The 13,812-nt window shown below is 40.2% G+C and overlaps 1 long non-coding RNA gene and 5 other non-coding genes across 8 annotated transcripts; all 6 read right to left on the bottom strand.

Moving 5' to 3' along the window:
- Positions 1-6,269: 6,269 nt before the first annotated feature.
- Positions 6,270-13,377, bottom strand: LOC108702825. 3 transcript variants are annotated; one of them, XR_001933371.2, is made up of 9 exons: positions 13,292-13,377; positions 11,324-11,380; positions 11,091-11,116; positions 10,116-10,172; positions 9,890-9,915; positions 9,233-9,286; positions 7,295-7,451; positions 6,719-6,766; positions 6,270-6,466 (listed from the first exon to the last, which is right to left on the bottom strand). It is a non-coding gene; the product is annotated as an uncharacterized LOC108702825 (long non-coding RNA). The 3 variants fall into 3 exon arrangements; XR_001933372.2 differs by having other exon boundaries at positions 13,282-13,305; XR_001933373.2 differs by lacking the exon at positions 13,292-13,377 and adding an exon at positions 12,938-13,229.
- On the bottom strand, positions 7,110-7,183 carry LOC121399221. Its single transcript, XR_005964831.1, has one exon. It is a non-coding gene; the product is annotated as a small nucleolar RNA SNORD49 (small nucleolar RNA).
- Positions 8,343-8,416, bottom strand: LOC121399226. Its single transcript, XR_005964836.1, has one exon. It is a non-coding gene; the product is annotated as a small nucleolar RNA SNORD65 (small nucleolar RNA).
- On the bottom strand, positions 9,360-9,433 carry LOC121399219. Its single transcript, XR_005964830.1, has one exon. It is a non-coding gene; the product is annotated as a small nucleolar RNA SNORD49 (small nucleolar RNA).
- On the bottom strand, positions 9,994-10,066 carry LOC121399227. Its single transcript, XR_005964837.1, has one exon. It is a non-coding gene; the product is annotated as a small nucleolar RNA SNORD65 (small nucleolar RNA).
- Positions 11,191-11,261, bottom strand: LOC121399225. Its single transcript, XR_005964835.1, has one exon. It is a non-coding gene; the product is annotated as a small nucleolar RNA SNORD65 (small nucleolar RNA).
- Positions 13,378-13,812: the final 435 nt, after the last annotated feature.

The following is a 13,812-nucleotide window of genomic DNA, read 5'->3' as shown; positions in this document are numbered from 1 at the left end:
GCAAAACACTAGGGATGCACCGAATCCAGGATTCTTTTCGGGATTCGGCCTTTTTCAGCAGGATTCCTTCCGAATCCTTCTGCCCGGCCGAACCGAATATGAATCCTAATTTGCAAATGCAAATTAGGGGTGGGGAGGAAAATCACGTTGTCATATGCATATGCAAATTAGGGTTCGAATTCGGTTTGGCCGAATATTTCACAAAGTATTTGGGGGTTCGGCCAAATCCAAAAGAGTGGATTCTGTGCATCCCTACAAAACACAGCTTCTGAGAGCTGAAATTCTGATTTTTAAATCACAATTCTGTCTCTTCTAGCTATGTGGTCTACTCCGATCGATCCAAAGCAAAAAAACAAAGCATAAAGGAAGCCACCTCGGGGTGTCACAAGCAGGGCAGCCATCAGGGGGGGAGAGTTGTAGGGGGCCCGAGGGTAAGGGGGCCCGGCCACGCCACACTTACTTGATTATCTGGGCCCCCCATCTTTCTGAGAGCTGCTGACTTCGGGAAGGCATGGACATTTATGGGGCCCTGGCCACCAATTTTCTTATAATGTGGGGGGGGGGGCCCTGGCCACCAATATTTTTTAATGGGGGGGGGCCCTGGCCACAAATGTTCTTTATGGGGGGCCCTAACCACCAATATCTTTTTATTTTTTATTAACATGTGGGAACCCTAGCCACCAAATTTTTTTCTGTTTTTTTTACTGTGTGGTGGGCAGCGGACCTGTGGGGTGGGGAGGGCGGACCTGTAGGTGGGGCTTGCGGTGGACGCAGCCCAGGGGGCCCAGGAAATTTTGTCGTATGGGGCCCTGTGATTTCTGATGGCGGTCCTGGTCACGAGCCCTGAAACAGCCCTACCTAGCACAAATGGTAGCCGAGGAGGGTGGTGGTTTTTTGCCTAGCACTGAATCCCTCAGACTATCTCCGAACTAAATGTATAGCTGTTGAAAAAACAATCTGTCTGTCTTTTGCTATTATTTTCACTGCTGGTTCTAACTACATATACTGATAAAACAATTTATCAGTAGACATATCTCCTCAGGCTAAGACTCAATTTCTCATATTGCCCTGCAGGTGAATCCACTTTTAATAGTGTTGATACCAACCAGGGCACTAAATGTGGAGTTTGTATGTTCTTCCTGTGTCTCTAAATTGGCTCCGGATGGAATTGTGCCTAGTGTTTGCCGATGGAGTAAAGCTCCAGTAATAATGCACCGATTAAACACTCTGTATGGTAGAGTACATTGTTGCTACACAGTGATGATATTAATGTAACAAATTTGTTCCAGATAACAGCTTTTAAACTAATTCCACTAAAATAGCGAAAGCTATTTTCTTTCTGAGAAATTAATATTTGGAGACAAGGCTATACAGTACACGGTACCTGCCTATTGAGTACAGCTCTAGTAATGATGGAATGATTTAACATTCTGTATGGCAACAAAGTGATAATATTATTCTAACTAATTTGTTCCTGATAACTGCTTTTAAACAAATTTCCCCAAAATAGCAAAAACTATATATATGTTTATGTCACATGATAAAAAAAATCTCAAAATTGTATGAATGCACGTGTTATATGCCATGCACTATTTTCCTGAGCAGTGTGTGTTTACCTGCAAACATGTTATATATTCCTGGGTTACTATAGTAGGGCATAACTCCTCAGATGGGAACAATCGTTGTGATTTATGAAACAAAAATGTTGTGTGAGGTTTGCCCGGTCAGTCGGTACATAAATATTTAAAAAGGCATATTGAATGGCATTTTTTATGAATTTAGTTACTTTGTTTCTCAGTTTTCAGGTCCCTTGATTTAATCAGTTAAAATAATTTAGCTTTACCAGGGTGACACTTAGAGACGAGTTTGTGCAAGTGCAAGTAAAGTATGGAAGGTTGGAGAGGGCAGCGTCGGGGCTGCTGGCTCAGAGTGTAGCAGCCCCATAAAAATCTCTGTTCTACTTTGGATATCTGCTAATGCAAAAGGCAAAAATGAACAGGACGAGCTGCTTTTGTTGATGATCTGTCAAAGGGGCCCTTCCAAGATGTATTACATGCCCAGAGTGTCTGGTGGGATAGAGAACTACCCAGAATTCCAAATCAATGCAAGAATGTTTGGTTACCTCTATGTGCTTTTCTATGCTAGTTTAAATTCTGTTATTAATTTCTGTTAATACAAAGTCAAATAAAATAATGTAGTACTTATTCATACCCACTCATGTCTCTAATTATTATGCTCATGACCATAAGGGCAATGTCCATCTTACAGAAACAATCACTGTAATGTTTCATTGGCCAACAAACTCCAACACTTTTAATATAAAGTAACTACTCAACTCCACCCCCAGGATTAAAAAATAAAGGGGTGTATTACATTAAAGGAGAACTAAACCCCTTCTGCGATAAAATCCCTCCCCCTCCCCTGTGTTGCCCCCTCCCTCCTCCCCCGTGTCCTACCTCCCCCCAGGCAAATGCCCCTAAGTTGCTACTTACCCCTCGGCGCAGGTCCTGTCCACGGAGTTCACAGGCGCCATCTTCTCCAGTGCGGTCTTCTTCCTGGATTGCCCAGTAAGAAGCGAAGGTGTTGCGTTCTCCTTTAAGGCTGTAACCAGATGGGCTCTATGCCCAACTCCACTGTCCTTATTCTTATATAAGCCAGCTTTAAGATAGAGAGGGGATGCACACCCAATAAATAAAATAATACTTGGTAAACAAAGGTGGTATTTTAAAAAAAATCTTTTATATAGTGTATAGCAAACAAATATACATTAATTAACTAGATGAATTTTGTTACTGATGTATGATGCACTGAATTTTAGCACTGCCACTTTAAATACATATAATTTAATTTTTGCATAGTTGCACTTTTTGAGGTAACATATGTCACCCTTTTCCCAAGGAATGGGGATTTTTAGTAAGATACACTGTCACTTTAAAGATGAAAATATGTTAGTACTGTATGTCTTTTTATTAGCCTCATGATCCTTTTTTTAGGACAATTGGTTTTAGCTTTAAGACTAATATGTTCTGGATATTTTGTTTTGCAATCCTGCGATGAAATAAGAGCACAGGACTCCAGAGCATAAAAGTCTATGTGATTGATCCTTTTGTCCTGTATGAATATGTATGTATACACTTCTTTGTATAAATGCCCATAACTGTTTACAGATGTTTTTCATCGTTGGCAAAGCCAGGTGATTTAATCTCCATACCGTGTTAAAAAGTGATGCTCCCAATAGCTAAAATATGATATATTCCAGCACCTTTTATTTGTGCAGAGATTTAATGACTAAATCCTTCCATTTCTATTAGTGACTAAAATTTGATGACTAAAACCCTTCTTTTTTCTATATAATGCGCCGCTTGTGGTTGCTATGATACGATGTACACTGACACTGTCATCAGTGTTTGCGTAGGTAGGAAGCCACGTAATTACGCTGGGCGTTTACCGCACGTGACGTCAAGAATGCAAAAGTGTGGGAAGCGCGTGAAAACAGAGATTTTCAAGTCTAATTGAATGGGGTATTTATACTTTAGATAGCTTGGTGACAACATCAGAATTCCCCTTGACAAAGACTATAGTGCCGAAACGCTGGGGTGTTCTCATTATTGGCAAGTCTATCTGCTCCCTGTGGTTTGTCCCTTTTTGCCTTGATCTTGTAACTTGGTGGTATGTATATATCTGTGCTAATAATATAACAATATACCAGTTTGTCTGATGTTTTTTTTTGTTTGCTATACACTATATCAGGGGTCCCCAACCTTTTTAACCCGTGAGCCACATTCAAATGTAAAAAGAGTTGGGGAGCAACATAAGCATAAAAAGGCCCTTGGGGTGCCAAATTAAGGGCTATGATTGGCTATTTGGTAGCCCCTATGTGGACTGGCAGCCTACAAGAGGCTGTACTTAGGCACTATACTAAGTTTTATGCAATTAAAACTTGCTTTGAAGCTTGGATTTTAAAAACAAGTACCTGCTTTGAGGAACCTGAGAGCAACATCCAAGGGGTTGGAGAGCAACATGTTGCTCAAGAGCTACTGGTTGGGGATCACTGCACTATATAAAAGAACATTTTTAAAATACCACCTTTGTTTAACAAATATTTTCTTTATCGAGTGTGCATCCCCTCTCTATCCTTATATACGGTTTTGGGTAACTGACTGCGGAGTTATCCGCACCTCATATTTCTTAAAAAAGAGCTTATTTTCCCTTTCTAATACTGGGAGTGCCCTCCATTAACTTATTTTAGTATATGCCAGTTTTAGGCCAGTGTAGGCAGTACAGTCTGAACGGTGGGGTTGCTAAATTAGCATATTATACTAAGCCGCAGAAAGGGGGTTTCATCATGTGGAGGTGCCCGGATAAATCAGTAAGTGTGCCGTGCGGAGTTGCATTGCCTTATGTGACAAATACTATTGTGCCCATATGAAATAAGATGTGCCTAAATTTCACTTGCAGCTCCTAGCAAATATACTAAAGTACTGGCACAGTACAGTTGGTCTTATGTGTTCAGATGGTGTTAGATATGGGTTTTCATCCAACATGATCAGAAAAAAAAAGATTTATACTATTGATGGCATATAGAAATTAGTTTTAAAGGCTAACCAAACCATAAAAATGAATGTGGATAAAAATGCCATATTTTATTTACTGAACCAGCCTAAAGTTCCAGCTACTGCAGAGCTTATCTGTTATCTACTGTGTATCCTGTGCTTGAATTGCTACAGGAGAGTATTTGAAGTTGTACCAAGGCAACACAACAGTACATTGTATTTTCATTACTTCAAAACACTTTAATTTTTTTGGTGTTATGGTGTTATTGCTCCTTTAAAGGGGGTTGTTCAACCTTTCAGCAGAAATAAAGACATGTTTCAATAACCTTCCTTTTTTTAAAGTTTAAATGTTCCTGTCTGTGCAGATTCAGAATTAAGTATAAATTCAAGTCCCAAAACCAAGTAACTTCTCCAGTCCAGCAACGGCAAAAGGCTCTCTGCAACCTCCAAAAAAAAGGTCAAAATTCAAAAAGTGTCACTGGTCGTTCCTCAAAGAAAAGAGAAAATGGAGAAAAACCAAGACAATATAGTGTAGTGTTCTTTTTGAAGTCACACCTCCATGCGATTGCATTCACATTTATCAGTGCTATTAACCCCACCTCTTAGGTGCAAGTGAACTATTTATCATGTGTACCCACACCACCATCAATTAAAGTGCATAAGTGCTAAAATATGAAGAGAGATCAGAAAACAGGTAAATACCCACACGATTGTGGCCCCACTTCTGGTACTAGATTATACACAGAGGGACCATATATATATAAAAAAAAAAAAAATCACATACGACAGACTGCTCTCTGAATACTTCCTTTGGACAACAAAAGCGGCATGTGCGGGGAAAAACGTTTAAATACTTTAATAAAAAGACATATTGCACCTACAAATATTTTCCCCAATGTTTCTATATATCTTTAACCTTGTTGTGACCTAAGTGACCCAGCCTGAAAGCCAGATAGGGCGAGTGCTTTTGTGCCCATGGAACTATAGCAGGGCACCGGTTACCCCCAATGTATACATCTGTAAACTTATGAGCTAAGGAAGACCAGCTTGAAAGCCAGTAAGGGTGAGAGCTTATTTGTGCCCTGGGTACACCTGGATCTATAGCAGTATGACTTATCCCAATGTGTCTATATATCTAACCTTATTATGAGCTAAGGTGGCCCAGTCTGAAGGCCAGTTATGGTGAGATTCAGAGTGATTGCTTCTTTGTGCCTGGGTTCTAGTGGAATTATAGCAGTTCCATGTATGCAAGACAATGAAAGAGAATCACTAGCAGGTGTCAACACCAAGTTTAATAGGGTTGCCTATTTTTCCCTGGACTGCTGCGCCTCTGATAATGTAGGCACTCAATTCTGGGATGGCCACATATTAACTCCACAATATTATGCTACATTCAGCGACCATGCTGGTGCCTCTCCAGCAGTTTGTATGGTGAACAGTGTGGGCAGTTTGTTGGAGCTGTGAATACAAGCATTACAGGTGTTAATGCATGTGGACTGACAGTTGGGACAGCACTGCCCTAATATCAAAGAAACCCTCCAAAAGGCAGTGATATTAGCCATCCAACACCAAGCATTGCACTGACAGCATTCAAGTCTTTGTAAATGTTACTGCAATGTTTTAGTTTAAGAATTTCCTCAGGGATAATGTAGGGCACAAAACAAAACATTAAATGCAGCACTATTTATATCTACATGAAGCAAACATTGCAAGTAGTTAGTTTTTTTAATACGCCATTTATTAAAAATGACACCCTCTAGAGACTGAAGCAAACGGCAATGACAATCCCCATCCATAGCCTCTTGCCACGAGGAACTTTGCAGAGTACTGAAGCCAAACTCCAAAGAGGAAGCCGATGTCATTCCAGTAATTCAGGATGTGTCCATTTGTTTGAGGGTTTAAGTGCAGCTAATCTAAGAAAAAAAATAAAATTAAAAATCAACTCTAATATAGCCACACAAGGCAGAATAAAAAATATTTGGGCAGGTAAATATTGCCTTTTGCATACAAGCCAATGCACGGATAATGTAGGAAGCCTCAGTAAAGAAGTTTTTTCCCTCATAATGTATTCAGACAGGGATAACAAAACATCACAGGCTGTAGAACAGGACTATGATAGTAACTTTACTGCTGACGTTTAACTTTTTCCTAGTTATCAAACCTACCGGTATGACTTGAGCACATTCCAGCCTTCCTGCCATTGCCAGTTGAGTCTGCAACAGAAAGGATGAGTGAGGCACAAGTGAGAAGAAGAAATACCCTGATCAATTACTTTTATATCCAATTCACTGGCACCATCCTGCAAGCCACACGATAATATCTGCTCCTAGTATTGAAGCATAGCTGGACAGTAGAGTTGTCACCCTGGACAGATCATTTTTAGTTATAGAAAGTCCAGAGGAGTACTGGCAGCTTTAACACACTAACAAGGAAAATGCTAAGGTGCCAATGTACATCCAGTGCAAAATTACATGCCTCATAAATAGAGGGCAAATAGATAGTGGAGTTACTGCTCAAATTGATTGGCAGTTTTTGCCAACTTAAGTTACCCTTTAAAATCAGAACAGGAAAAGGTTATCGTCAGCTATCGCATCTGACGGCACTTCCTATATCCTGGTTTCATCATGTTTACTACCTAGCCAACATGCTATCCAATTACAAAGGAGGGGTGCCAACAAGGAACTATAGGATCATACCTGCAGAGTGCCTACAGGGGTATATAAACATGTTTGGAGGCTGACCTTTAAATTCTCCTTATATGCAGGGCCTGCTACATCTCCACTGAAGCTCCGCAGCTTGACTTTTCAGCACAATCATTTAAGATATGTCATGTCTCTGCAGGTGCATGTATCTGCAGGTGCATGTATTGACCATTATGCCATGTCCGGGTAATCAGCCCTAAAGAAGAAAACAAAAAAAGTTACCATATTGCTCCACAACAGCCCAAAGGGCTCAGCCCCACACCTCTAACCACCAGAATTTCACCTGTTTAGTTGCACAATGCAACTTTAAATACAAATCCCACATTCCTACAAGCAGCAATCAATTGGCTATGGTTTATGTTAGAGGGGCAGTTTCCTTCGAGTTAACTTGATGTAGAGTGATATTCTGTGACAATTTGCAATTGTTTTCCATTTTTTATTTGTGGTTTGGAGTTATTTTGCTTTTTATTCAGCAGTTCGTTTGTAGTATTAGCTGGCTGCTAGGGTTCAAATTACCCTAGTAACCATGTATTAATCTGATCAAGACACTGGGATACGAATAGGCCTGAATAGATTAGAAAGTAGCAATAATAAATTTATAGCCTTAGAGCATTTGTTTAGATTGGGTCAGAAGGTGGCAAATAACTAAAAAATTAAAAGATTAATTGAAAAGCTGCTTAAAATGGGCCATTCTGCAAGATATTAAGTTAACAAAAAGGTGATCCACCCCTTTATGGTACAAATGTTAGTTGCTTAAAGGAAGGCAAAAAAAGTTTATAGGCGATTACTCTGCGCTGGTAAATGGTTTGCTTTAGAACACTATGTAGCATAAAAACTGCTGTATAACTATGGGGTGGTCATTCAAAGGAGAAAGGCTCAGTGTTACATAGCAGATAGATAAATCTAATAGAATTTTATTTTACAATGTATTTGCTTTAAGCCCTAGAGCAGTTGCCTACATTGCTATACAGCAGCTTGTTCATATACAGAATAGGCGTGTCTTTAAAGCAAACCCATCACCTTTACAAGTGCAGGGCAACACTACATTTGTTACTTTTTGGCATTGTTCCTTTGAGATTTATAGTGCCTTCAGAGCAACCGGTATCACCACCTACAGTCTGCCGGTAATTCCAGCTATATTTCAGGTTCACTTCATCATAAGGCACAATAACCATAACATAAAAATTGACGTTTGTGGATAAAAATTGCTTACATATACTGCACAAGTTTCCTACTTAGCCAACATTGCAAGAAACACCTTTAATGTTACCCAACATGGTAGAGGCCCTGTAAAACCGACAAACTAGGTTTTAGTCCATACATCAGGATTACTCGCTTGCCAAGAGTTTAGAGTTACCAGCAAATTCAGGCTTATGTACATTTGTCAATGCTATACAGTTATGGGATCAGATATCCAGAAAGCTCTGAGTTACAGAACGGCTGTCTCCAATAGACTGCATTTTAATCAAATCACCCAAATTTAAAAAGGTTTTTTTTCTCTAATAAAACTGTAGCTTGTACTTGATTCAAACTAAGATATAATTGATCCTTATTGGAAGCAAAACAAGCCCATTGGGTTTATTTAAGGTTTACATGATTTTCTAGTTGACTTAAAGTATGAAGATCCAGATTATGGAAAGATCCATTATCTTAATCAGCATATAGACTAACCTGTCAAATGTGATTGCTTACATTTTTACCATTAAACAGTAACCTCTAAAGGGGATTATGTTAAGGAAGTTACAGTACAATGTACTGTTGCCCTGCACTAGTAACACTGGTGTGTTTCTATGGAAGCAGCCCTTCAAGTATGCGATACAGTTGAGAACATAGGCTTTGTAGTATACAATGAGATTCTACACAGCTTATTGGTTATCTGCTGTGCCCTTTTCCCTATTTGAAATGGCTGCACCCATGGCTACACAGCAACTGAGAAGTTCAGATTCGCATTACCTAGCATTTATGCTAAATACCCACCATTCCATGGTCTCTATATATCCTCACATTTGCCTCTGGGACCTGCTTGTTACCCTGCAACAGAAAAGTACATGTGTGAGGAAGAGTAATACATTCCCCACAGGGAAGGAAAGGAAAAGCAGATTCAAGTCAGAACAGGAAAAGGTTATCGTCAGTTTTCGCATCAGACGGCACTTCCTATATCCTGGTTTCATCATGCTCACTTTAGTAGCGGCCTAACCCAGTATTTCAGTTAAAGGATGCTTAACAGGGCATTAAGGGATCATGGCAACAAGAAGTCTACAGAAAGATTTCATATACAATCTAAAAATCTCTGCTGTAATAAACCTGGCAGATTGAAAATTAACTGGTCCTTGTGTAGTGAAGGAGCTGCTGCGCTACAGCTTTTTGCTTCCTGCAAATCCCAATTTTTTGGCAGTTGGCCTGAACCAAGGAACAATGGAATCCAATGGTAGCCAGGCACGTTTATAGCTTTTCACACGTTACCCATGCCTTTATTGCTACATTGGTAACACCTATATAGAGCTGCCTTTAGACTACTGCTCCTCTACAATAATCCATGCCTAAATTATGTACAGGATACTGTCCCAACACATACCAATAAACTGAGGTTGTGCTAAATTCTGCCCCTTAAGGTAAGCCATGCCAGACACTTACCCTTCTTGCTATGCAGAAAGTCCATCCTGAAAAAAATTGAAAAAAAATATAAAAACTTTAGAAAGTCTGGTGAACTGTGCCTTTTGACCCTTTGCTTAGAAAGTGCTCAGAAGGACCAATATCACCACCTGCAATCTGCCGGTAATTCCAGCTATATTTAGGTTTCATTCATCATAAAATCAGTTACCATAATAAAGCCAAGATTTCCCCCTTTTGGGTTACTTACATCATATTGTGAGTTAATTTAACTCCTTCACGAGATCCAATAGGACATGGCAAAGACCTGTAAAAGAAGACACTGTTACAGATTTAAAGAACCCCTCATCTAACTGCAGAAGCTCATTGGGCTCTAGTTAGTGCAGATGTATTATTTAACACATAAATGAGAATTCAGCCCGAAATAAAAACCCTCCCCCTAGCCTACCTGCCCCCTGGGCAAATGCCCCTAATTTTTTAATGACACCTCCATGTAGATTCTGGCCTCAGAATTCACAGCAGCCATCTTACTTCAGTCTTTTGGGAGTTTTGGCACATGCGCAGTTTGAGTAAATTTCTGGTCCCGAACCACTGCACGTGTGCAGAAAGTCACGAAAGTTTGCAAAAAATTCACTGCATCCCCAGTGGTTTGGGACCAGAAATTTACTCCCAACTGTGCATGTGCTGAAACTTCTGAAAAAGCATGTTGCATGCACCAAAAGTGCTATCAAGACAAAGATTAGCAGAGAAGATTGAGCGGTGAACTCAGAGGGGGGAGTAAAAAATTAGGGGCATTTGCCCAGGGCCAGGTTTTTTTTATTACAGGTTGAATAGGACAAGGAACCCCCCATAATGTGCCATTCTGCTGTAATAAACCTGGTAATCCAAAAATTAACTGGTCCTGAAGTGTAAAGGAGTTGCTGCTCTACAGTATCACTTATTGCAAATCCCAATTTTTTGGCAGTTGGCCTGAACTAAGGAACAATTGAATACAATGGTAGTTAGGCATATTTATATGCAGTCATGTTATCCACACCTTTAGCACCATATAAATTATCAGAGTACTCTATACAAGGGACCTATCTACACTTGCCTTTAGACTACTGCTCTGCTACTCTACATTAATCCATGCATAAATATGTACAGGATACTGTCCCAACACATGCCAATAGACTGAGGTTGTGCTAAATTCTGCCCCTTAAGGTAAGCCATGTCAGACACTTACCCTTCTTGCTATGCAGAAAGTTCATCCTGAAAAAAAAAAAAAAATAAACTTTAGAAAGTCTTGGGGTGAAATGTGGCCATTGACCCTTTACTTAGAAAGCTCTCAGACAAACCAATATCACCACCTGCAATCTGCCGGTAATTCCAGCTATATTTAGGTTATTCATCATAAAATCTCAGTTATCAGAATAAAGCCAAGATTACCCTTGGTTTTCCCCTTTATGGGTTACTTACATCAAATTGTGTGTTTATACAACTCCTTCAGGGGATCCAATAGGACTTAGCAAAGACCTGTAAAAGAATACACACTGTTAGATTTAAAGCACTCTTCATCGAACTGCAGAATCTCATTGGGCTTTAGTTAGTGCAGATGTATTATATTAACATATGTTACACTAAAGGACAAGGAACACGCCCTCATGATAATGTGCCATCAGCCAAAGCAGCTATGAAGCCCAGCCTTTTATCTCTCTTTTGTAGATAAGTGTATACACCCCCTGCATGGCTTTAATCAACTTGCACAAAGCATTAAATGTGCTCCCCCTAAGAGCAATGCCTCAGACCAAAACCATGCATCTGAGCATTAGTAGAGACCAGTAAAGCCCATGATCAGAATGTATAATGACATACTATGCTACTTACTCCACTGGCAAATGTTAAATCTCTTAACATGTACACAGCACCCCATTGGAAATAAAGCACCATTCACATAAGAGCTGTGCAGCTGGGGGAGCTGCCATGATAAACACTACAGGTCTCTTAGAGCAACAAGTCATGTGCACAAGAACCAGTTATGTGATTATATTGCAGATAAAAGGCGATTCGGAGACAATTTGCATTGATTTTGGTTTTTTTTATAGCTATTTAGCTTTTTAGTCAGCAGTTCGCCAGTTTGCAATTTGTCATCTGGTTGCTAGGGTCATTTGAATAAGACTGGACTATGAACAGGAGAGGCCTGAATAGAAAGGGGTAAAAAAAAAAAAAAAAAAAGGCAACATTTGTAGCCTATGGGCAAGGCCAGACGTGGGGTCTTCAAAAAACAGCCAGGCGTAAATACACCACTGAAACCACATGCGACTCAGTCAACATCTCATTGAGAATTTGGACGACATATTTAAAATACGCTGCATATTTACGCAAAGTGTGGTTTCAAACTTGCAGATCCCATAGAGTCTATTGATCTGGTAGTTTCCCCGACGTATTGGCGTTTCTGCTAAAAAACGTGGCGTCAATAGTGGCATCCTGTGTCGGATTTCAGCTTGCAAGCGCCCTGTGTGCATTTTACATTCGTTTCAGTGGTAGTGCAGTTTATGTGTATTAACGCCTGGCTGTTTTTTTTAAAAAAACTTAATGTAAAACCACCACATCTGGCCTTGCCCTCAGGGCAGTCACACGCTGCAATTTGGGGAGTTTAGTCAGCTGGAGACAAATCTCCCCGAACTGCCTAACCGCCGGCTAGAATGAAAACAGCCAGCAGGATAGCACTGATCGCTTTGTTTTTCCGAAGTCACCCGAAGTTTCCTCGTGAGGCAAATTTGGAAAACAAATCACTCCAAGCACCATCCTGTCAGCAAGCTTCATTCTAGCCAGCGGGAAGATTAGTCACCGCAAAGAGGAGATGTGTCGACGGCCGACTAATCTCTCCCCAAATTGCAGCGCGTCTCTGCCCATACAGAGAATTTGTCTTTTTAGATGGGTCAATGACTCCCATTTGAAAGCTGGAAAGGTATAAAAAGGCAAAAAATTTACCAATTAAAAAAAATTGGCCAATGTATAACATACTAAGTTAACTGAAAGGCGACTCCCTCCTTTTAAGATAAATGTAGTGTTAGTTGTGGAAGAACTGACCCTTACTACACTCCGTAGTTTTCCAGTCTTCTCCAGCCAGGCCTCTACTAAACACGATGCCTCAGATACAACGTAACGACGATTGAAGGAAACATTGAATGTATAATTACAGTTACTCTACACGCCTTCTATCCTACATCTTTTGTTTTCCCTTACTCTAGACAGCCAGGCCCTTATAAGAAACGCGCACAGCAACAGGATTGCCCAGTTTTCAGTAAACCCCGCAAAAATCAACCCAACCAACTAGAAAGAAGCGAATATACCACGATTCATTTATATTAATCATTAGAATCGTCTATAAATTCCCACAACAACGTGATGCCGCTGGATTCCAGTTCACCCACCTGCACCCACCTGCACACTCCAGCCATGGCTGCATGAAAGAATTTCCGTTCCAGCTACAGACACATTTATACCCTGCAGATAGCGTGACGAAATCTCGCGAGTGTACGCGCTGTGCACTGGGAAATGTTGTCTCAGTATGCTTCCGATCTCGAATACGCATGCGCACAGAAATACGCCCTGCTATTATCTGATTGTAGATGGAGCGTAAATCTCAGTGGCGTTATAATGAGTCGTATAAAGCGGAAATGTGGTTAAAGGGGTGGTTCACCCTTTGCCTTAACTTTTAGTGTGTTATAGAATGGCTAATTTTAAGTACATTTTTAATTTTTCTTTTTTTTATTGTTTCTGAACTATTTTCCTTGTTTTTCTGACTCTCTAGCTTTCAAATGAGCCCATCTAAAAAAACTAATGCTAAATAGAAAGAGGGACAAAAAAAAGTTGCGGCGCTTAGCATGGTGAATTGTTGGCCACACCCATTGTTGTGGCCACACCCCCTTACTACCATGTTTATTTTAAAAAAAATTGGCAGG

This window comes from Xenopus laevis, chromosome 9_10S, assembly GCF_017654675.1.
Source record: "Xenopus laevis strain J_2021 chromosome 9_10S, Xenopus_laevis_v10.1, whole genome shotgun sequence".
NCBI classification, from domain to species: domain Eukaryota; kingdom Metazoa; phylum Chordata; class Amphibia; order Anura; family Pipidae; genus Xenopus; species Xenopus laevis.
This window is presented reverse-complemented; position numbering and strand designations above follow the sequence as displayed.